Source organism: Hemitrygon akajei, chromosome 1 (assembly GCF_048418815.1).
Source record: "Hemitrygon akajei chromosome 1, sHemAka1.3, whole genome shotgun sequence".
In the NCBI taxonomy this organism is placed as follows: domain Eukaryota; kingdom Metazoa; phylum Chordata; class Chondrichthyes; order Myliobatiformes; family Dasyatidae; genus Hemitrygon; species Hemitrygon akajei.
Genome location: NC_133124.1, coordinates 192240669 through 192257850, shown reverse-complemented (window position 1 = coordinate 192257850; position 17182 = coordinate 192240669). Strand labels below are relative to the sequence as shown.

Here is a 17182-nt window from a genome sequence, read left to right as displayed (position 1 = left end):
GCTCATTAGAGTGAGATTGTTCAATCTGTTTTGACCCATGGTGCTCCTTAGTTCATTTTAAATCCTTTTCAGTTTTGAAAATGAGCGTTCTCCACTGCAGTTGGTAACCATGAGTGACAAATAGATGCACAAGGCATTTTCTACATTTGGAAAACATGACTCCAAAGAATTGTCAGTTATCAAACGGTACAGCTTTAACTCTACAAGCTCTTGTTTGGCGCCAATATGGGAAGCAAGATCAGTTTTCAACAGTTCACTAAACTGCACAAATTCTTCATCAAGACTTTCTTCCAGATCTTCCGGATACGATTTAATAAGATTTGATGACCTCTTTACAATCTCTTCAGGTATATACGACTGTAACTGATGAAGGAATCCAAAAACACCATTCACCTTTAGATAAGCTTTCTGCCTTTTTGACAGGGCAGAAAGCAAGCTGTCAATAATGGCAAGAAACGTTCAGCTTTTAAACTTCTGAGAAGGCGTTTTAGATTCAACAAGTGCTGGAACCACTGAAATCATTAAACGCGCGATTTTGCTTGTGTTTTCTTCGAGTTTGCTGTTGATAATCTTCACATTTAGTCAGATCCTTGGCTTTTTGCTCAATGCCTGAAAAAGAAGACTGCATAGCTTGAATAAATCCATGCAAGGATTCATAGAGTGCACAAGCTGTGTTCAAGTCTTGGCCAGAAGATTGCAAAGAAGCACTGGTCATTTGAAAACACTGTAATACTTAATCCCACAATATGACCATTATTCCTGTTTCCAACTTCATCATTGTTGAAAGTAGTCCATGAGCCTGTTGTCGACACTCTGCCTTCTGATCATTGTTATTTCAAACATCATCCAAGACTTGTTTTATTGCAGAAAAGCTTTTGTTGCATCTGCACGAGCTGACCACCTGGTACCTGACATTCTTTTCACAATGGGCCAATGAGCACCACCATCAGATAATGCAGCAGAAAGGAGATCCCACCCATAAGTAGAAGCAGAAAAAAATGTGTACAGGCTTTCTACAAATTGAAAGAAAATGAATGCTTCTGGACAACTTTCAGCAGCACATTTTCCAACCAAATTTAGTGACTGTGCAAAACATGGAATGTAATCCGCAAACTCATTCGGCTCTTTAATTCGTGCTTGTAAGCCACTGTACTTGCCACTCATGTTGCTGACATTGTCATAACTCTGACCATGGCAGTCTTTTGTATCAATGTCATTTTCCTTTAAAAAGTCAAGTAAACTTTGAGCGAGCTGTTCAGCACTATGACCTTCCATATCCAAAAACTTCACAAATCTTTCCACTGGTCCAGATGACAAAACATAGCGCACAGTCAAAGTCAGCTGGTCCACATTAGATATATCTGGAGTAGAATCCAGTGAAACAGAATAATACTTGTATTTCTTCACTTCACCGATAATGTGATCCAGTATGCTGGATCCAATCAGATTGATGAGTTCCTCACATGTTGTTTTAGATAGGTATGATTTATGTCCCCTTCCTTTGTCTGCATGAGCATTTATATGCTCTGCCAGGAACGGGTCAAACCTGGCCAGTAATTCTAACAACCCCAAGTAATTTCCATTATGAGGACAGCCAACAGTTTCATCACTACCCCGAAATGAAAGGCCTGGTTCTGCTAAAAACTTTACAACTTCAATAATTTGCTCTAGAAGTGTGTGCCAATACTTTTGTTCAGTCTCCATTTCTCTGACAAGGTGGGAACCGACACGTTAAGCAACACAAAACTCACAGTCTAATCCGATCTTGTATGTTCCTGAGCTGGTTCGGACTGCCTAAGATCAGGAAAAAAATGAGGAATCGTGAACGGGGTCACATAAAACTGTTGGGTCGCACATTCCTTGTCGCAGGCTCACCGCAGTGGCGCACGCTGCAGCGGCTTGGAGCATGGCAGACAGCACAAAGGTCACGATGACACAGCAAGGAGCCAGCAGACACCTGCACACACACACACACCATGCAGCGTGCAGCTCCCCCGACATGAAAACAACAGCGTCCCCAGATCGTCGTGAGAATACGGTGAGAGATGCCGATTTCACCAGACTGCAGCTTGCAAGCGTTTAGTGCAGGGCCCTCGAAAATGCGGGGCCCATAGCATATGCTGCTTTTGCTACTAGGCCCTGGGTGCGTGCAGGCTATACCAGCACTCTATAAGGACAGGGTCTCAGTACTGGCACGCTCTGGATTTTTGTGATTAATTGCATGTATGAAGTTTCTACAAATTTCTGTCACTTTTTACAAGTAATAATGGCAAAAGATAATATCTAAATGCAAATTCTGCGCCAGAGTGTACTCCTCTGTGCACCTGTCTGGTTCAAATGGTTTAAATCCTGCCTCCTCTAAGACAAGGCTGACATTTCAGTAAAATCTGAGGATGCAATCAGTCTCACAATGTCATTATAAAGTAGGGGCACCCTGCATTCTTAACCAATTCTAGTGAAGAAAAACAAAATATTTGGCCATATACACATTAGTTATTTGTGGGATCTTGCTGTGTAGTGGTTTGTGGTGGACCTGGGTCTCCAAATGATAGGAAATGCACATCAAAAGTAACATTGGTTGCAAACCGCAATAGAATACTCTAAAGACTTAAAATGAAAATCGTAACCTATCTAATGCTGCTGCAATTGTTTAGTGAAATAAAAAAGGAGGTACTACACTCGGTGACCTCTTTATTAGGCACATCTGTACACCCGCTTGTTAACGCAAATATTTAATCAGCCAATCATGGGGTAGCAACTCAATGCATAAAAGCATGCAGACATGGTCAAGAGATTCAGTTGTTCAGATCAAACATCAGAATGGGGAAGGAATGTGATCTCAGCGACTTTGACCATGTTGGTGCCAGATGGGGTGGTTTGAGTATCTCAGAAACTGCTGATCTCCTGGGATTTTCACACACGACAGTTTCTACAGCTCACAGAGAACGGTGCGCAAAACAGAAACATACAGCGAGCGGCAGTTCTGTTGGTGGAAGCGTCTTGTTAATGAGAGAGATCAGAGGAGAACGGCCAGACTGGTTCAAGCTGACAGGAAGGCAGCAGTAACTCAAATAGCGACATGTTACAACAGCGGAGTGCAGAGGAGCATCCCTAAACACGCAGCACGTCAATCATTGAAGTTTATGGGTTAGAGCAACAGAAAGCCAGAAACAAACACTCAGTGGCCACTTCACTAGGTACAGGTGATCCCTAACAAAGTGGCCAATCTTTTCAGGATATAAACTTCGCTGGGAAGTTTGCCCATCTCTAACTACCCTGAACTGAGTGTTATTTTTCTGGCCCATTTAAGAGACAGCTACATTGGTGGGACTGAAGTCAAGCCGATACGGGTTAGGACAGCAGGCTTCCTCCCCTGACGGACTTCAGTGAACCAGATGGGATTTCAAGGCAAATTCAGTAGCTTTGGAGCCGTCATTACCGAGACCAGCTGCTTTTTAAAATTACAGATAACTGAATTTAACTTCCACAGCTGCTGCTCAGGCCCCTGCCTTCTTCATTCGGGCCTCTGCGTTACTCAGCCACAAACTTAACTACAGTACCATTTCACAAATTCAGGGCCTCCCAGAGCAGTTTGTAACCAGTAGAATACATTCGGAATATTTTTCAGAAGTGGCCTGTACTCACTGGAATTTAGAAGAAAGCGTGGGGATCTCATTGAATGTTGAAAGGACTAGATAAGGCAGATGTGGAGAGCATGTTTCCTATGGAGCGGGTATCCAGAACCAGAGGCACAGCCTCAGAATAGAGGGGCGACCCTTTAGAACAGAGGTAAGGAAGGATGTTTTTAGCCAGTGGAATGCTCTGCCACAGACTGCGGAGGAGGACAAGCCCATGAGTATATTCAAAGCGGAAGTTGAGAGTTTCCTGATTGGTGAGAAGGCAGGTGTATGGGGGTGACTGAGATCCGGGATCAGCCATGATGGAATGGCAGAGCAGACTCGATGGGCTGAATGGCCTAATTCTGCTCCAATGTCTTATGGTCTATGGGCCTTGTAGAGTCAACAGCACAGAAAAAAATCTCTTCAGCCCAATGCATCCAAGCTAATCTTTTAGCCAATTTACATTAAACTCTTTTACTTGTGTTAAAATTGTGTCCTGCTAAGCCTGGTTTAAGTGCCTGACCAAATGCCTCTCATTTAATGCACATATTTAAGGTCATTCCTCCACATCCTCTTGCAATGCATTCTAGATATCAACCACTCTCTGTAAAACATCTTAGATCCTCTTTAAATCTCCTTCCTTTAACCCTTTTGCCCATTTGTTTTTGATGCCCCTAACGTGGGAAAACCAGTTTGACTATCTACTCTAATTGTATACTTCTATCAGTTCTTTTTTTCTAAAGTCAGCGCACTCAATCTCTCCTCATAACTAAACTCCTGCAATCCAGGCAACATCCTGGTGAATCTCATGGTAAGCAAGCATGGTTCATCAAGGTTACACAGCAGAAGATCTGCCTTCAATGTCTGTAGTGAGATGCTGAAGATGTTCTATAGGTCAGTTGTGGAGAGCGCCCTCTTCTTTGTGGTGGCGTGTTGGGGAGGAAGCATTAAGAAGAGGGACGCCTCACGTCTTAATAAGCTGGTAAGGAAGGCGGGCAATGTCATGGGCAAAGTACTGGAGAGTTTAACATCGGTAGCTGAGCGAAGGGCGCTGAGTAGGCTACGGTCAATTATGGATAACTCTGAACATCCTCTACATAGCACCATCCAGAGACAGAGAAGCAGTTTCAGCGACAGGTTACTATCGATGCAATGCTCCTCAGACAGGATGAAGAGGTCAATACTCCCCAATGCCATTAGGCTTTACAATTCTACCGCCAGGACTTAAGAACTTTTTAAAAGCTATTATTAATGCTTTTTGAGATAGTGATTTTGATGCATATCATATTTTTTACTGAGTTAAGTATTGTATGTAATTAGTTTTGCTACAACAAGTGTATGGGACATTGGAAAAAAGTTGAATTTCCCCATGGGGATGAATAAAGTATCTATCTATCTATCTATCTAGTGACAGAGTTTAAGGGATAAATATTGGCCTGGGTTTCTTGCCCTCCTACACTGTAGGGTCATGAGGAGCAACCCACACAAAATGCTGGAGGAACTCAGCAGTTCAGGGAGCCCCTATGGAAATGAGTAAACAGTTGATGTTTCAACCCGAGACCCTTCATCAGGTTGGTTGACGTTTTGGGCCAAGACCCTCCATCAGAGTCATGGGGTCTTTGACATAGAGTCAAAGGAGCAGGCATTACCATGATTTCGCAGTTTTGAGTAGCACAGCAGGTTGCATCCAAGGTTAAACTGTTGTAAAATGCAGAGCTGCCTCAGTTGAAGCTTTTTGTCCGGCAGACTGCAGCTTTAATTCAGTGCCAATCGCCGAAGATAGCTGTCGCAGAGCAAGGGGTGCTTCAGGAAGGGTGACCAAGCCGTTTTACAGTTTGAGAACTGTTCTCACATAAACACTGTTGAAACTCTCTTCAGCTCAGCAGCACTGGGTGCAGTATACTGGAAGGGCCAGGAGACGGAGCTGATCTTGCCCAGTCACCTCAGCAGACTGGCTATAAGGAACACGTTGTCTGCAGTGTGTGATATAAGGCCTAGGGGTTTTTCCTTTGGAGTGTAGGTGACAGGGAAGTGATCTTATTGAGGTGTATAAGATCATGAGGGACATAGATTGGGTGAATATATTCATTCTTTTCACAGGGTTGGGGGATGAAGAACAAGAGGGTATAGATTTAAAGTGAGGGGAGAGATTTAATAGGAACTTGGGGAGCAGCTATCTTACACAGAGGGTGATCGTATGTGGAATGAGCTGCCAGAGGAAGTGGATGAAGCAGGTACAATAACAACATTAAAAAAAATAGTTGGACAGATGCTTAGATAAGAAAGGTTTAGAAGGTTGTGGGCAAAACACAGGCAAGTAGAACCAGATTGAGCAGACATCTTGGTGGGCATGAACCAGCTGGCTGAAAGGCCTTTCTCCGTGCTATACGACTCCATGACCATCAGCTGACAGTTCACTGTCACTATAGTGAGTACAGGTGGTGGTTTGTGGGCTTGTGGTGTAAGGGTGCCACAGATTGGCTGTTCTCTGTCACTATGGTGAGCACAGGCCATGGTTTGTGGGCTTGTAGTGTAAGGGTACCACAGACGGACTGTTCTCTGTCACTGTAGTTAGTGCAGGCCGTGGTTTGTGATATCACTGCACACTACCACTGCAGAAGCCATGGCCTGTGCAATATAAACTGTCCTTAATACTCATAAGATTCAAGTGTCGATAGTCAGAAACTAATTTTATGGGTACCCTGACAATGAATTATGAAGAGGAAAACAAAATTTTTTGAGATATTGTTATTAAAAGAAGACAAACCACAGAGCTATACACTCACAGCGGGTGCACACTTACACTGGGGCATTGCATACACACTGAGGGTGTTGCACACTGATTGTGAGTGTTCTACAATTGCACTTTGGCACATCATACACATTGAAGGGCCTTGCACACTCACTGTAGGGTTCACTGAGGGTCCCACAAAGTCACTGTGAGATTTCCACTGACTGTTAGGTGTGGACGTTTGGTGTTCGATGTGGCACTCTCACTGCTGGGTTTCACACACTCACTCTGAGCATCACATACCCTCTTTGAGATGTTGCACACTCACTAGTGTGTTGCCACACACTCTATAGGGCTTTGCACATTCATAGAGTGGCATTGCATTCACATTACTGTGCATTGCACTCTACTGAGTGCCACACACTTACCACAAGGTGTTGTGCACACACCATGGGACATTGCACACTCACTCTGGTTAACACGGAGTGTTAATCCTTACTCACCATGGGGCACCTCACACTCATTGCTGGGCATTGCACACTCGATGTTGCACGTAGTACACTTGCTGTGGGATGTCACATGCTCACGGTAGGACTGTCGCTCACCCACTGCTGGGTGTTGCACACTTGCTGCAGGACTTTGCACACTCACAGTTGTGCTTGGCACATTTGCTGTGGGGTGCTGCACACTCATGGCAGGATGTCACACACTGCTAGGCTTTGCACACTCATTGTTGGGCAATGCACACTATCTGTAATGCACTCCACACTCAATTATTTCTCTGCCGTGGCCTTATTCTCTGGCACAATAAAGCACCAACTTTTACTTCTGCAGCTCTATTCTCTTTAATATATCCACAGAAGTTCTCACAATCCGTTTCCATGTTTGTTTTCCACTTTTCTCTTCAATATCAACCCCACAGCTCGAACTTCTGAATTCTTTTCCTGTTCCCCAGGCGTCCAGTACTTCTCTTGGCAGTGATATACAACGTTTTCTTTGATATCTGTGGCCAAACCACTTTTCCTGTTTTCTTTTTCTTGCTTCAAGGGAGAAATATGCTACTCGCAATTTTTGTAGTTCTTCTTTAAACGTTAGTCCACGGCTGGTTTAAAGATATATTCCTTTCAATATAGTTTCCCAAACTACTACAGCCAACTCAAGGAACATACCCTGTTTTGTTCAGATTTTAGACCCTTATTTCAGATTTAACCTGGTTATTTTAAATCTTTAAATAAAATTCCTCTAGGAATATCGTGGTTTGGAGGCCTGCAAGCCTCAATGATCCAGAGTCTGTGCTGCCTGGAGTCAGGGCTTTGTGCTTTTCTCTTGGTTGGGTCACCCATGCCAAACAGGTCAAAGGGTAGAGGCCAGACTGAGAGTGGCCCACCGGACACCCAGGGGCGAGGGTTCAGCTCAGGGCTGACAACCCTGACTGGTAAAACAAAATTGTTCGGGAAGCAGCGACGAAGAATCTTTGCACATCTGTTGTTGTTGCTCCTCTCTGTGCCCTTTGGCACACCGGGCAGCAACTTTGCCATTTCTTTACTGTTTGTCTGTTTTTTGCAAGGCTAAGTTGCCAGCTCAACACTCAACTCAGCACGGGTGGAAAGCGGGCAAGGAGCCAGCTGGATTCGAACCCGAGACCATTTGCCTGGAAGTCTGGATGCCACGACGTCACTGGCCACTTTCTACATCTGATTGTGACAGCATTCCGGAGTCTTCGCATGGGACTGGCATGACTGACAGTGGTGAAAACCGAGACTAAGTTACTGAAACGCCAAAGAAAGCCCTGAACACTGCCAGAGATAGAGGAGCTAATTGCTGTCCCAAAGGCCGGTGGTGTAATAAGTACGTTAAATAAAGTTGTATCATAGGTTGATCACAAAAGCTCACTTAATGATCAGATCTTCGACCGATACATCCTAATTACATAGATCCAAAGTAGCTCCTTCCCGAATTGGAAATTCCGAATAGGAATTCCCAAATTCTTGAACATGCTGATCTACAAAACTCTTTATAAATTCATCTGCATCCTTCCATGCCTGTGCATTTTGTTTGCTGAGTCCATCTGTACATTAAGGTTATCCACCCTTGTTACATAGACCTTTAATTTTGCTCTATGCCCAACATTACCCCCATTGCTCTAGGATTTGTATGTATACAAGTAGTCTTCTCCCTGCTCTCTTGAACTTAATCTCCTGAGTTAGGAATCCTTCTCTCTGCTGCCCTTATTACAGTTGTTTTTTTTAAATCTCCACAGCCCCATCTCTTTTTGTCAGTAACACAAGAGATTCTGCAGATGCTGGAAATCCAGAGTAACACACTAAATGTTGGAGGAACTCAGCAGGCAGCATCCATGGAAATGAATAAACAGTCGACATTTCGAACCAAGACCCTTCATCAGGACTGTTATTTTATAGATGCTGCCTGAACTGATGAGTTCCTCCAACGTTTTGAGTGGATTTCTCTTTGTTTTAGTTCTGTCTTCTAAAATATTTAATTCCCAATCTTTTTCACCTTGCAACTACATCTCTACCAGCCTTGTTTCTAATGTTGCCCACGTTCATGTAAAGAGCCTTCAGTTTTGCCCTTGCACTATTTTTCTCTGCCCTAACTGACTGGAGATTTAATCATTGTTCATAAGCTCTTGCCCTCCCTGACGAACTGCCCATCATTACCTATTTCGCTCCCCCGCACTATCACTTTCTCCTTTCTCTTTAACCTCTTAAATTTTGCCTCATCAGAACCTAGACCACCATTGCCTAACCAGGTGATTAGTTTAAAGCCTCACCTGCAGCCCAAGTTATTGCAAACAAAGCCTGTCCTAGTGAACATCACGGCCTTTCCCCGTCACCGATACCAGCGGCCTGTGAATTGAAGCCTGTTTCTCACACACCAGTCTCTGAGCCACTCTTCCAACTTTTGGATCTTATTGACCCCATGCCGACTTACGGTGGGCTCAGGTGGTAATTGAGGTACCTTTGTGATTTTGCTTTTTAAATTTGGACCCCAGCTGCTCACATTCTGCTCTGAACGTCCTTCTTCATCCTGTCCACGTCATTGGTTCCCAGGTGGATCCTTCCCCTCCTACCCTGTTCCTCCTTAACTCTCTGAAAACGTTCTGATAATTGGGAATTGGTTTATTATTTTCACACGAATCGAGATGCAGTGATAAACTTAATTTTTATGTTATCCAGACAGATTATTTCAATAGGTACATTTAATGACAGAGAAATTTATACAAAATACATCCTGAAATTCTTTTTCTTTGCAAACATCCACGAAAACAGAGGAGTGCCCCAAAGAATGAACGACAGTTAAATGTTAGAACCCAAAGCCAACCTCCCCAGCTCCCCCCCAACGCATAAGCAGCAGCAAAGCGATGCCCCCCCAACAGCAAAAAAGCATCTGCACCCTCCACCGGGCACTTGAGCGTGCAGCAAAACATCAATAAAGACACAGACTTGCGGTACCCTAAGGACTACTCATTCACCTGGTATTCGACATCCCACAGGCTCTCTCTCTCCCCCTAATAAGGGAAAAAAGAGTTGTCCCTGTTTCACAGTGAGAGGGGACAACTCGCCGATTTATAGTGTTGAAAGTTTGTTGCATCGCTTTTTCTGAGCTCTGTGCCCAAAGAACTCAGGTCTCTGGGCACGCAGCTAACGGCCAGGCTGCTGTTCTCGATCTTCCGTGTACTCCTACGACACATCAGGCAGCGGCACCAACCTCGAATCCGCCCGCCTCCAAAGCCATGAAAATCTGGCGCCCTGAAGGCGCACTAGTCTTCCAGGCCGTGTCCTTGGCATATCGAATAGCGGCCGGTCGTGAGGACCTGAGATCAGGTCCTATTTCCGCAAAGAACCAAAGTCAGCATGGAACTCCAGGTCAGGGTCTTCAAAAGAACCCCGAAAAGGAGGAAAAAGAGATAATGAAGATAGAAATAGAGCTGTTTCTAGGTAATAGAAAAGAAAAATCAATATCAAAATGCAGAATATAGAACCAGAGTTACAAAGAAAGTGCATTACATGTAGACAGTAAGATGCAGAGTCCATGATCAGGTAGATTATGAAGTCTAGAGTTCATCTTTATCGACCCAAGGTCCGTTCAAGAATCTTATAACAGTGTGATCGAATCAGTCCTTGAGCCTGACACTATGTGTTCTTCAGCTTTTGTATCTGCTGCCTGAAGGAAGTGGGGAGAAGAGAGAATGTCCGGGGTGGGAGGGGTTGTTGATTATCTTGGCTGCCTTCCCAAGGCAGCAGGAAATGTGGACAGGATTCTTGGAGGGGAAGCTGAGCTCTGTCCACAACTCTCTGCAACTCCTTCTGGTCTTGGGCAGAGCGCACGCCACAAAGAGCCATCACGCATCCCGAAAGGATGCATTCTATGGTGCATGTGTGAAAATTGCTGACAGCCCACAGGAATGTGCCAAACTTCCTTAGCTTTCCGAGGAAGTAGAGGCATTGGGGTGCTTTTTTTAGCCATAGTGTTTTTGTAGTTCTGAACCCTCGCTCCAAGTGGGCAGCCTTGAGCACTTGTGACCTTGTCCGCGGAGAACTGCATTGTTCGAATGACCAAACTGCGATCGGTCCATTTCCCAACCTAAATGGCTGCACTGTAGCACAGCGCTGTAGTCACTTTGCACAGTGCCCCTGCAGCCTCTGCCCTCGTCCACAGCAGCTGCAAGAACCCTGGAGCTGAGGGCAATGCGACACCAATTCTGGATCCCCATACCTGCCTCACTCAGTCACAGCTAAATGAACAATCATTCTACAGTACAGTGTGGCCAGATCATACTTCCACGTATCCAGGTACCTCTCCTCTTCACTAGCTAAGCTCAGGCTCAAGCTGCAATCACTTCCTGTGGGCATGGTCACCAAAGGTCACTGTCATTTCCATCAACTCCCACATTCTTCATGCCACTTTAAAATTATTTATTTTTTAAAAATCAGTTTATCTAATTCCGTCACCATAGCGCTTTCTTGCTTACTAAAACCTGCATTTCCTTGGAGCTGAACTTTGAGAAGTCTGATTTAAATGAGCAATAAACACAACACACATTTTGTTCAGGCTTCAGTTTTATATCCTTAGGTAACAGCCTTCTATCTCACTTAATTAACCAATTGTGGCTCATTACACAACTACCTGGCAGTCTGATACTCATTTATTACTGCTGTTTACCATTGCAAAGTTTAGGGAACTTATCTATAAAACTAAGTGAAATGCAATACTCCATGGTAGCCATGCTCAAACCACATCATTTAAACAATATGAAACATAGTTCACTAACTGCAAAGAATCCTCACATTTCAAAATTTAATTCATTCTTAACAATGCATATTTCACTTTCCACAAAGTCTTATTCTCCTGTAACAAACATACACCTACTTCACAAGGCATCATTCAATGACCTGAAAGCATCAGGAATTCGTTTGAACATATCACTCACTTACCAAAACATCATTCATCACTAACAAATCATCACTTACCACTATCAATTCATCATTCAGCACTAATAGATCATCACTCAGTCACTTTAAAACATTACACGCTCACTGCAAAGCATCAACTGGTCCCTTCAAAACATCACTTACACTGTAATACTTTACATGCTTGCTAAAAAATGCATTGTTCACTCACTGCAAAGAACCATTCACTTAGCACAAAGCAAAACTCCTTAACTGCACTGGGTCAATGATTCAGTCATTTCAAACCATCAATAACTTAGCCCTCCATTGGTCGGGCTTCACCATGGATGTTGCGTCCCTACTGTCTATGTGTCATACGACAATATAACATAGAAATACAGTTGTATCAGCATGAATTAATCAGTCTGATGGCCTGGTGGAAGAAGCTGTCCCGGAGCCTGTTGGTCCTGGCTTTTATGCTGCGGTACCGTTTCCCGGATGGTAGCAGCTGGAACAGTTTGTGGTTGGGGTGACTTGGGTCCCCAGTGATCCCTTGGACCCTTTTTACACACCTGTCTTTGTAAATGTCCTGAAGAGCAGGAAGTTCACATCTACAGATGCACTGGGCTCTCCACACCACTCTCTGCAGAGTCCTGTGACTGAGGGAGGTACAATTCCCATACCAGGCAGTGATGCTCTCAATTGTGCTCCTGTAGAAAGTTCTTAGGATTTGGGGGCCCATACCAAATTTCTTCAACCGTCTGAGGTGAAAGAGGCGCTGTTGTGCCTTTTTCACCACACAGCTGGTGTGTGCAGACCACATGAGGTCCTCGGTGATGTGGATGCCGAGGAACTTAAAGCTGTTCACCCTCTCAACCCCAGATCCATTGATGTTAATAGGGGTTAGCCTGTCTCCATTCCTCCTGTAATCCACAACCAGCTCCTTTGTTTTTGTGACAGTGAGGGAGGGGTTGTTTTCTTGACACCACTGTGTCAAGGTGATGACTTCTTCTCTGTAGGCTGCCTTATTATTATTTGAGATTAGGCCAATCAGTGTAGTATCATCAGCAAATTTAATTAGCAGATTGGAACTGTGAGTGGTGACGCAGTCATGGGAATACAGATATTAAAGGGCTTAGGATACAACCCTGAGGGGCATCTGTGTTGAGGGTCAGAAGTGAAGTGAAGGAGCCCACTCTTAACACCTGTTGGTGATCTGACAGGAAGTCCAGGATCCAGCTACACAAGGCCACCCTAGACATATATTGTTTTTGAAAGATGGCCTTCTCACTGCTGAGTTCAGTGACTGTTAGCAGAATTAGCTATCGAGTCAAGTTTGCCTACGAGCCCAGTGAGAGGGTTACGCACACCAGGTGCATTTTTGGTATTCAATGACAGGTCCTATCACAGTAATTCTAACTGGAGAGGCTGACATTGCTACACTCTTGTTTTCCTTCTCACTTGCTCAGGTTCTTCAACCATCTCATCAGTGTTCATTCTTCTCCAGGGAAAATTCCTCAATCCTTACTCTGACCAGAGGTGGAAAATGCCCTGACCAAAACAACCTAGCCTTTGGAACAGACGGCAATCCTCCTGCAGTTTTAAACTTGGCAGTGAACTGCTTCATTCTTATTGGACAGATTAAGGATATACCTGGGATCTCAAAGATACTGTAGTCATGATGTGATCGTCAAGAAAGGAGACAAATGCAAACATCTCGGAGGGTCTTCCAGCTGCCTGTCACAAGGAGGGCTATTGCACAGTCAGCCTCAACTGCCTCCTCTTGGTTCTGCCTCAATATGGATTCATTTCTCTGCACTGTGCAGATGTTCTTCACCAGATGAGAAACACAGCGAAAAGCAGCAACCACAATCTGTGGCCTCTTTCAAATTCTCTGATGCTTTTGATTCCATCAATTGGGAGCAACTATGGATCTTCCTCAAATTCAGGTGCCAACAGGGATGCAATTGGATCTTGAGTTACACGTCAAAATGTTGAAGGGTCTGAAATGTTGACTGTTTATTCCCTTCTATAGGTCTATCTGACCTGCTGAGTCCCTCCAGCATTCTGTATGTATTACTCTGGATTTCCAAAATCTGCAGAATTCGCTTGTGTTTTTCATTTAGATCGTATATGCTTTATGATATTGTGCAAACCATGCTTTTAACAATAGGTCTTTTGACAACTAATTTCTGAGAAGATTGGTATTGAATGAGTCTGTGCCATTGATCCATCACTTTTAGTCTTTTTCTCCATAATGTAGCACCTCTCAGGGAGTTATGGAGACAGAAACAAACCCTTCAGCCCAACCAGTCCCTGCTGACCAAGACGCTGATCTAATCTAGTCCCATATGGTCCAAATTCAGGCAAATGGGACTAGCATAGATGGGTATCTCACATTATTTAAACAAATAAACCCACAGGAATGGGGTTAATCTATGGTTGAGTGAACTTGGCCTTTTCTCCTTGGAGCAACACAGGATGAGAGGTGACCTGTTAGAGGTGTACAAGGTGATGAGAGGTGTTGATCGTGTGGATAGTCAGAGGCTTTTTTCCAGGGCTGAAATGGCTAACATGAGAAGGCACAGTTTTAAAGTGCTTGGAAGTAGGTACAGAAGGGATATCAGGGGTAAGTTTTTTACTCAGAGAGTGGTGAGTGTGTGGAATGGGCTGCCGGCAACGGTGGTGGAGGCAGGTATGATAGGGTCTTTTAAGAGACTCTTGGATAGGTACATGGAGCTTAGAAAAATAGAAGGCTATGAGTAACTCAAGGAAATTTTAAAGTAAGTACATGTTCGGCATAACTTTGTGGGCTGGAGGGCCTGTATTGTGCTATAAGTTTTGTATGTTTCTAGAACTATTGGGAAATGATTTAACAACAGCGACTGCACTCCAGAACCAAGGCCACACAGACCTCAGCTGCTGAGATGTCGTATGTAGATATTGCTTGCTTAGAGACCAAGCTCTAAGCCATCGTTGACTTGTCCACCCAAGTATAGAAGAGGATGGGACTTTACATACTACATCCACAGGCTCTCTCCTAACCTGCCCCCACTGTTCAACAGCACACTCGTTCGACACCCTCATTCATTCACTGAGAGACCCATCGGTTAAGATCATGGCTTGTGCAATATGACCTAAGATCCAAACAAATCCCTGTTGGCACTTGAATTTGAGGAAGGAGGGTCCCCAGTCCCTCCCAAATGATGGAATGAAAAGCTTCAGAGAATTTGAAAAAGGCCACGGATTGTGGCAGATGCTGTTCCCTGCATTTCTCACATGGTGAAACACAAGGGGCTGAATGGCTGCAAATTTCCATGGCGTGTTGTCCGTTTGCATTGCTTGGGTGTTGAACACCGTCTGCTCCATATCCAGAACCTGGCAGTCACAGAATTCCCTGCCGATCCGTGGTTACCTTATCCCACTGGATCTCCAATGGGAAACCACAAGTTAAGCTTGGACCAGGGAGGAATATGACAACATCTGGTACTGTTGGGCTCACAGAGCCTCACTGATACCATGGAAAGGTCTACAGACCAACTAATTCCAGCGGGAAAAGTACTGGCAACCTTCCAACACAAATTACAAATAGCAAGGCAGACCCAAAGAGCAAACCCCTTAAGTGTTCTCATTTAGTGAGCACAGTAGGCAGCGATGTGCTGAACAAGATTATTATTTGCTTCCAGTGATATTAGTTTCCGGTGACTATAAGCAGTAGGAGTAATTATTTATTTAAGGAAATCTAAATGAAATGCGGGCAGGAAATTCCAGAGTTAATTGCAATAGTAGAATCTATTTAGTAAGCAATCATAACCACAGCTCAAAGATGTCACTAATTAGGCCTATATCAAACAAACATTGCCTTCCCTGGGAAAGTGTCTCTCTGTGTCCTCACCTCGTTTGTTTTTCTCAAACTGTAAGGAAAATGAGAAGGATATTGTCCTCTCTCCCAGGCAAATGGGAATACAGTATGCATTGGGTCACTGGCCTGTGGAGTGGATGGCGCCCAGTTTTGGGCCATTCGAGTGCCAACCAGCAGGCACAATTCTGGCCTTATGGTTGAGGAGGCTGATCAGCCCGTTGAGGCCACGGCAGCACTCAGAGCAATCCCATCTGTCACCCTTCCTCACTTATTTCTGCATTGGCCTTTTCCCCAGGGTTGGGGAATCGAGAACTAGAGGGAAAAGGTTTAAGGTGAAAAGGGGGCCAGAGGAGCAGTTTTTTTTTTGCGAAGAGGGTGGTGAGTGTATGGAATAACTTGCCAGAGGAAGGGGTTGAGGTAGGCACAATAACAACATTTCAAAGACAGCAGGGATGGAACTGTACATGGATAGGAAAGGTTTAGAGAGGTATAGTCTATATGCAGGTGAACAGGACTGGCTTGGGTTGACATCTTGGTTGGCATGGACAAGATGGGCTGAAGGGCCTGTTTCTGTGCTATGTGACTCCATGCCACTAACACAATGCGTTCTAAACAAAATGACCTGACTCAGGAGTAAATGACTCCCTTTGAGAGAAGAGGATGATATACTAGACTGATTCGTTCTCAGAGAAGAAGGCTGTTCAACCTATTGAGTCTATGCTGATCTGCTGAACAATCCCATTAATCCCATTCCCCTGTTTTTCTCTGTAACCCATTCTCTCCCACCTGCCTACGAACTTCTACCATCCACTCACACTTGGATAATTTGCAGTCACTAATTACCCTAACAAAATGGGGTTTTATTTTATTCATTTTGAGATGGTTGTGAACAGAATTGTTAGTGAAAGCAGAAGCATTCTGGAGTGGTGATAACCTTACAATGTGAATTTTGACACTGGAGATGCTCAGTGGAGCACAGAGAGAGAAACGGTTTTATTGATTCAGATTAACACACACAAAATGTTGGAGGAAAGCAGGTCAGGCAGCACCTATGGAGGGGAATAAAGAGTCAATCTTTCAGGCTGAGACCCTTCATCAAGACAGGAAAGGAAAGAGCAGAAGCCAGAATAAAGAGCTGGGGGGAGGACAGAGGTAAAGAAGTATAACTTGCTATGCAATTTTACTTATTTATCTGTCTATCTATCAAATTTGTTTATTTAATGAGGCACAACACAGAACAGGCCCTTCCAGCCCAACAAGTCACATTGTCCAGCAACTAACCAATTTAACCCTAGCCTATTCACAAGATAGCTCCAATGTCCAATTAACTCACCAACCAGTATGTCTTTGGACTTTGGGAGGAAACCAGAGCACCTGGAGGAAACCCACATGCTCACGGGAAGGATGTATAAACTCCTTACAGAGGACACCGGAATTGGACTCTGAATAGTCAGAGAAAATGGCGGCGCGACGGCAGTTCGCATGGCCACTCCAGGAATGAATATCTGTTATCCGTAAGTAGGGGCCGTGCACAATACTGATTTGATGGGGGACGGAC

The 17182-nt window shown here is 44.3% G+C and overlaps 1 long non-coding RNA gene across 2 annotated transcripts in view; it reads left to right on the top strand.

Moving 5' to 3' along the window:
• The window catches only part of LOC140734321 (uncharacterized), a 32561-nt gene that overhangs the window by 7859 nt on the left and 7520 nt on the right, over positions 1–17182 (top strand). The window contains exon 4 of one of the 2 annotated variants that reach the window (XR_012100517.1): positions 7919–8224. The exons of the other annotated variant lie outside the window; for it this stretch is intronic. This is a non-coding gene — a long non-coding RNA (uncharacterized lncRNA). Of the gene's footprint in view, positions 1–7918; positions 8225–17182 lie in introns of those variants that run through there. 2 annotated transcript variants of the gene reach the window in all.